At 42.4% G+C, this 7321-nt stretch overlaps 1 pseudogene; it reads left to right on the plus strand.

Moving 5' to 3' along the window:
* The first annotated feature begins 4802 nt into the window (after positions 1–4802).
* On the plus strand, positions 4803–7018 carry LOC149119669 (large ribosomal subunit protein bL27m-like; annotated as a pseudogene).
* Positions 7019–7321: the final 303 nt, after the last annotated feature.

Raw genomic sequence — 7321 nt, forward strand, 5'->3', positions numbered from 1 at the left:
AAGTATCTGACTTTGTGCCCATTAGCCACAAAGGAGCAGTCAGGTCCCCAGCTTTCTTTAACTCAGTTAACTACTTGCCCATTATAAGAATTGGCATTTATGATCTATAGGTTGGCTGAATTCCAGGTGGGGAATTTAAACTTATGGAGGGAAGCCAACTTCCAAGAGCATACAGAGAGCTGGTAGCAAAACCAGGTCTTTAAGACTGCCAATGTTATGTTTTCCGTGTTTTTGAATGCTATTTATTTTACAACCAATACTCTTTCAAAATGTCTTTCAGTCTGCTCACTACTTCCGTCAAAGTTGCTCTTGATATTTACTATCTCTATATAATCTTCCAGACTGATCCATTACGACTCTGATCACAAGTATACTAAGCATCCTGTTAGTACTTATTAATTTGCACTTGCTGATATACTGCTTCATACAACATTCAGTCATTTCCTCTGTGTATGTTTTGTTTCTTCACTGAAACAAAAAAAAGGCAAAAAAAAGGCAAAATTGTAAAGTTTGTGGAACTTGTGTTCAATGATTCCAACTTCTTTCTCTGCCGTTTCGGACTACCCAGTGCTTACTCTTGTGTTCTCTTTCTACTCCCACCAGAGTTTCCTTTAATGGATACACCTATTACCAGTAATTGGTGGCCTGTGAGCTCAATTTGGCTAGCAGACATATTATGTTGGCATGATAAACGCTTTTTTAACTTTGTGAATTTTAATGTCTTCAGATGAGACACCCAGTTTCTAGTTCAACAGAACCTCTTACGCTAGGTTGATAGTCCTGGCCTGTTTTAAACAATTGTATTGTCTGCCTAGCCACTATAAAACATTTGAGTTCACAGTCCCTGGGTCCTGTCCTCTTTTGGGTCTTCTGCATTGTACCCAAAACCCATTTCCACTTTTTCCCAGATTTGGCAACTGAATACCAATGTTGTTCTTTCCTGTAGTCTGGGTTATCTTGGTATTCTTCTCAAAATCTCAAGTTTTAGTTTGTTATCTGGTGACTCATTTACTGAGGATAAACATCTACTTAACTGTGTTCTGAGTGACATCTGTTCCTTAATTCAACGGGCTTGTCCTCTGACCTAGTTTGAGTATGCTGTTTTTCCCAATGAGACCATCTCATGCTACTTCTGTAAATGATCTTATGTTGCCATGTCAGTCAGATGTGGTTGGTGCCTGTCTGCCAGATAGGGCTTCCCTCCAACACCTAAGGTTAAATCTGATGCCAAGTACCTACTTCTGCTTAGTGTACAGATCTAATTCGAAATCCTGTTCTTACTCTGTTGATCTGAATGCATTTGCAATTAATTATTAGGCCACAATCAGGGAGGTCTGCTCATATAATACTGAATGTGAATTTAACTTACTGAACTCTCCTCTTTTCTAGGGACTTTTATCTTAGGTCATTTTTTTTCTATCAGCCAGTATGGGACGGAGATGTTGGAGGAAATGAATATGTCAAAGACATGCATTTCCCATAAATCTCTGTCCAGGATATTGATGCTGGGTAGCCATGTAGCATCTTAGTAAATATTGTTCCTTTTTTTGAAATCTCATAAAGTGCTAAGCATAAATGGTGGCTCAGTAAATGTTTTGTTTTCTTTCTAGAAAAGTGTCCAGCATGCAATATAAATCACATAATTGGACATACAAAAAATAAGAAAGATGATATTCAAAACTAGATTCGTAATGAAAAATATTTGGGCTAATTGTATCATTACAGCAGAGGAACTAGAATTTACAAAATCTCTTGTCACTTTAGCCATGAAATCTTGGTTGAAAACAGGAAATGTCTGGCCTGTTCAAAGTAAAACACCAAGAGTGTGGTGTTTGGCATAACGATTAAGATGTCGCTTAAGATGCACATATTCCATATCAAAATACAGAATATTTGTTTTGGAGTCCTGAGTCTTCTCCCAGTTCTAGCTTCTTGCTAATGCATACCCTGGGGAGGAGCAGCAGGTGATGGACCAAGTAGTTGGGTCTCTACCACCAATGTAGATGGGGATTGAGCATGCAGTCATCCCTGGCTGTTACTGGCAATTGGGGAGTGAACCAATGGATAAGAGATTCTCTCTCTCCCCCTCTCCCTCTCCCCCTCCCCCTCCCCCTCCTCCTTCCTCTCTCTCTCTCACTTCCTTTTAAACAATAAATAGGTAAATAAATTTCTTTTTTAACATAATTAAAACACCTTGAGAAAAGATTAGCCTGGGTCTCTTCCAATTCTGACTGTATCATCCTCTCTTTAGTTTTAACAACAAGTGTGTATAGTGTTTTTGTTTAATGAAAGTAATACTGGATTAATTTTAATTCCTTTCAATATTAAATAGAATAAATAGTATTACTTCTATTTTCACATAATAAAACCACAACAGCTATGCAAATTGTCCAAAAACCCCAAGAGCATAGCACTAAGGTTAAATTTTACAGTTGTAATCAAAACAGGCTGGTACTGGCACAAAAACAGAGCAATGGAACAGAACAGAAACTCTAGAAATCAACCCACACATCTACAACTAACTTATCTTTGACAAAAACAGCTAAGCTCAATCCCCGGAGCAAGGACAGTCTGATCAACAAATGGTGCTGGGAAAACCGGATCATCACATGCAGAGGTATGAAGCAAGACCTTACTGTACACCTTACACAAAAATCCACTCAAAATGGATTAATGACCTAAATCTACAAACTGATACCATCAAATTATAGAGAACACTAGGGAAACTGCAAGACACTGGCATGGGGAAAGAGTTCTTGGAAAAGACCCCAGAGGTACAGGCATTCAAAGCCAAAATTGACAAATTAGATTACATCAAATTGAGAAGCTTCTGAATTGCAAAAGAAACATTCAACAAAGGGACAGGTGGGGCTAGCGCTGTGGAGTAGCAGCTGAATCTGCCACCTGCAGTGCTGGCATCCGATTTGGGTGCTGGTTCGAGACCCAGCTGCTCCACTTCTGATCCAGCTCTCTGCCATGGCCTGGGAAAGCAGTGGAAGATGGCTCAAGTACTTAGATCCTTGCACCCCTGTGGTGGGAGACCCAGAAGAAGCTACTGGTTCCTGGCTTTGGATCGGCCCAGCTCCAGCCATTGTGGCCAACTGAGGAATGAACCAGTGTATCGAAGACCTCTCTCTCTCTCTCTCTCTCTCTCTCTCTCTGTCTCTGCCTCAGCCTCTCTGTAACTCTGTCTTTTAAATAAATAAATAAATCTTTTTTAAAAGTGATGAGGCAACTGACAGAATGGGAGAGATTATTTGCAAACTATGCAACTGATAAAGGATTATAATCAGAAATCAAGAAGCTCAATAACAAAATAAACAACCCTGTTAACAAATGGGCAAAGGACTTAAACAGACATGTTTCAAAAGAGGAAATGCATGGCTGGCACCGCGGCTCACTAGGCTAATCCTCCGCCTGTGGCGCCGGCACCCCGGGTTCTAGTCCCCGTTGGGGCACCGGATTCGGTCCCGGTTGTTCCTCTTCCAGGCCAGCTCTCTGCTATGGCCCGGGAGTGCAGTGGAGGATGGCCCTAGTGCTTGGGCCCTGCACCTGCATGGGAGACCAGGAAGAAGCACCTTGCTCCTGGCTTTGGATCGGTGCAGAACGCCGGCCGTAGCGGCCACTTGAGGGGTGAACCAACAGAAGGACGACCTTTCTCTCTGTCTCTCTCTCTCTCTGTCTAGCTCTGCCTGTCAAAAAAAAAAAGGAAATCCAAATGAGCAACAGACACATGAAAAAATGTTCAAGATCACTAGCCATCAGGGAAATGCAAATCAAAACCACAATGAAGTTTCACCTCACCCCCATTAGAATGGCTTTCATACAGAAATCAAAAAACAACAAATGTTGGTGAGGATGTGGGTGAAATGGTACCCTAATCTACTGTTGGTGGGAATGTAAACCGGTACAGCCACTATGGAAGACAGTATTATAGATACCTCAGAAATCTGAATATAGACTTAGCATATGACTCAGCCATCCCATTGCTGGGAATTTACCGAAGGGAAATGAAATCAGCATATGAAAGTGTGATCTGTATCCTCATGTTTATTGCTGCTCAACTCACAATAGCTAAGATATGGAATGAACCCAAATGCCTGTTAACTGAAGAGTGAATAAAAAAATGATGGGATATTTACACCATGAAATTCTACATAGCAGTAAAAAAAATGAAATCCTGTCATTTGCAACAAAATGGATGAAACTGGAAAACATCATACTTAGTTAAATAAGCCAGTCCCGAAAGGACAAAGACCATATGTTCTCCCTGATTTGTGGTAACTAATAGAGCACCTGAAAGGTAATCTACAGAAGTGAAATTGACACTTTGAGATGCTATGACTTTGAAGAGCCCTTGTTTAGACTGTTGAGGAATAGTTTTTTTTTTTTTCATATTACTTGTTGAACTCTTTACTTAGTATAGAGTTAATTGTATGTGTATAAAGTTAATTGAAAATAGATCTTAGTAAAAAATAAGAATGGAAATAGAAGACAGAGAAGGAAAATGGGTATGAGTGTGGATGGGAGGGTTGGTATGGTGGGAAGAATCACTATGTTCGTAAAGTTGTGTTTATGAAATGCATGAAGTTTGTATACCTTAAATAAAAGGTTTCTGAAAAAAAAATAAAAACATTAAAATAATGATTAGACCCTAGACCTCAGCTTGATGACCTAGAAAAGATAGCCTTAATGTATTTATTAAATTTTTTTTATTTTTTTATTTTTTGACAGACAGAGTGGACAGTGAGAGAGAGAGACAGAGAGAAAGGTCTTCCTTTTTTCCATTGGTTCACCCCCCAATGGCCGCTGCGGCCGGCGCACTGCACTGATCCGAAACCAGGAGCCAGGTGCTTCCTCCTGGTCTCCCATGCGGGTGCAGGGCCCAAGCACTAGGGCCATCCTCCACTGCACTCCCGGGCCATAGCAGAGAGCTGGACTGGAAGAGGAGCAACCAGGACAGAATCCGGCGCCCCAACGGGGACTAGAACTCGGGGTGCCGGCGCCACAGGTGGAAGATTAGCCTAGTGAGCCGCGGCACCGGCCCTATTAAATTTTCTATTGAAATGTATGTATGTGGGGCTGGCACTGTGGTGCAGTGGGTTAACGCCCTAGCTTGAAGCACCAGCATCCCATATGGGCACCGGTTCGAGACCTGGCTGCTCCACTTTTCATCCAGCTCTCTGCTATGGCCTGGGAAAGCAGTAGAAGATGGCCCAAGTCCTTGGGCCGCTGTACCCGTGTGGGAGACCCGGAGGAAGCTCCTGGCTCCTTGGCTTCGGATCGGCGCAGCTCTGGCCATTGCAACCAACTGGGGAGTGAGCCATCGGATGGAAGACCTCTCCATCTCTCTCTCTCTCTCTCCGCCCCGCCCGCCTCTTCTCTCTCTGTGTAACTCTGACTTTCAAATAAATAAATAAAATATTTTTTAAAAAAGTATGTATGTGATAAGCATCTATATTTTGACTCATATTTGTATTTTGAAAATATTGTACATTGCAAATATGAAACTAATTTTTAGAAAATAATATCTATAAGAGAGAATTAAACTAAAATTTATCTTTAGTTTCATTTGTTCTATTTCCCTTAGTTTTTTTTACATAATATTTACTTAACCAAAGTTACTTTGCCATGAAAATGTAATAAAAAATAAAATTGCTGGGGGAGATGATTCTGAGAATATGATGGCAGCAACTATGTAATTTTTGATCACCTCATAATTACCTATAAAAATGAAACAAGCAGAACAGTAAACAAACAAACAAATGACACAGAGAAAATCTAATACACAGCTGGCACTGTGGCATAGCAGGTAAAGCCGCCACCTCCAGTAACAGCATCCCATATGGGTGTGGGTTTAAGATCCAGCTGCTCCACTTCCAATCCAGCTCTTTGCTATGGCCTGGGAAAGCAGTAGAAGATGGCCCAAGTCCTTGGGCCTCTGCACCCACGTGGAAGACCTAGAAGAAGCTCCTGGCTCCTGGCTTTGGATGGGCACAACTCTGGCCATTACAGTCATTTGGGGAGTGAACCAGCAAATGAAAAATCTCTCTCTCTCTGTCTCTCTGCCACTGCCTCTCTCTAACTCTGCCTTTCAAATACACACACACACACACACACACACACACACCATATATATATATATATATACACACACACACACACCAAGGTATTCCTTGTTCAAGTTGAGAGAGAACAAAAACCACTCACAGGTAGATGAATATGGTATCAGCATCTGTGAAGAGGGAGATGATAAAGTATGTAACTCGTGTGGGAAATAGAAACCGCCCCTGCCCCCAACAGCCAACAGTTATTCACCAGAAATTGCATTAGACCAATTTGAGACCAGTAGCTGAGACTGAAAAGGTGTCCAGTTTTCTGGTGAATAAAGGGGTCTGAAGAAACGGTGAAGGGCTTGGAGTTGTCTGTGACCTGTGGACTCTTCAAAGCAACCACCTGAACCTCCTGTCCGGGGCAGGGCCCCACGATGAGTAAAATCCCAAAGAAAACAATCTTCAGATTAAGCAAGAGACGCCTCCCGAGCAAAGTAGAGCTCAGGAGAAGAAGTAGGAGATGAGCTGTTGTAAGGCAAACATGACGTCCTGTAAGGCTGTTGTAGCTCCCTGAGCCCCACTCTGGCTGCAGTGTTCAGTCAGATATACATACAAGAAGACAGGCAGCAGCTTTAAAAACCTCAGTGAAAAGTGACCAGGCAAGAGCTTTGGCATCAAGAAAATGGAAGGTCACTATGTGCATTCTGGAGACATCCTTGGGACTCGGCGCCAGTTCCGCTGGCACCCAGGTGCCCACATGGGGCTGGGGAAGAAGTGCCTGTACACGTTGCAGGAGGGGATAGTCTGCTACACCAAGGAGGTCTATATGCCCAGTCCTAGCAACTCAGAGGCCATGGATCTGGTCACCAGGCTGCCCAGAGGAGCTGTGCTCTGAAAGACAAAATTTTGTCCATGAGGTGCCTGCCAAGCCTGAGGGCACCTTTAAATTGGTAGCTGTTCTTTGAAGTCCTGGTTAAGGCCAGTGGACAGAGACTGAAGCTCCGGTGACAGAAGGCAGCAACTGAAGTCAACAGTTGGGGTGACTACAAAATCTCCCTAGAAGACTGCAGGTTTGTGACTTTGAGAAACCCTTTGGGAGACCTGACCTGGGACCACAAGTAAAGTGAGCTGGAGTCAAGGGTCTGCGAGTTCAAAATGAACCCTGATGGAGACACTAAAAAAAAAAAAAAAAGCAAGAGATGTCAGAGAAAAAAACTACATTTATAGTTATTATATTGTGAAAGCATCAGAAGGACTCTAGAGCTTCT

The sequence above is a fragment of the Oryctolagus cuniculus genome, chromosome X (assembly GCF_051225735.1).
Source record: "Oryctolagus cuniculus isolate XC-2025 breed Fujian yellow rabbit chromosome X, ASM5122573v1, whole genome shotgun sequence".
NCBI classification, from domain to species: Eukaryota; Metazoa; Chordata; class Mammalia; order Lagomorpha; family Leporidae; genus Oryctolagus; species Oryctolagus cuniculus.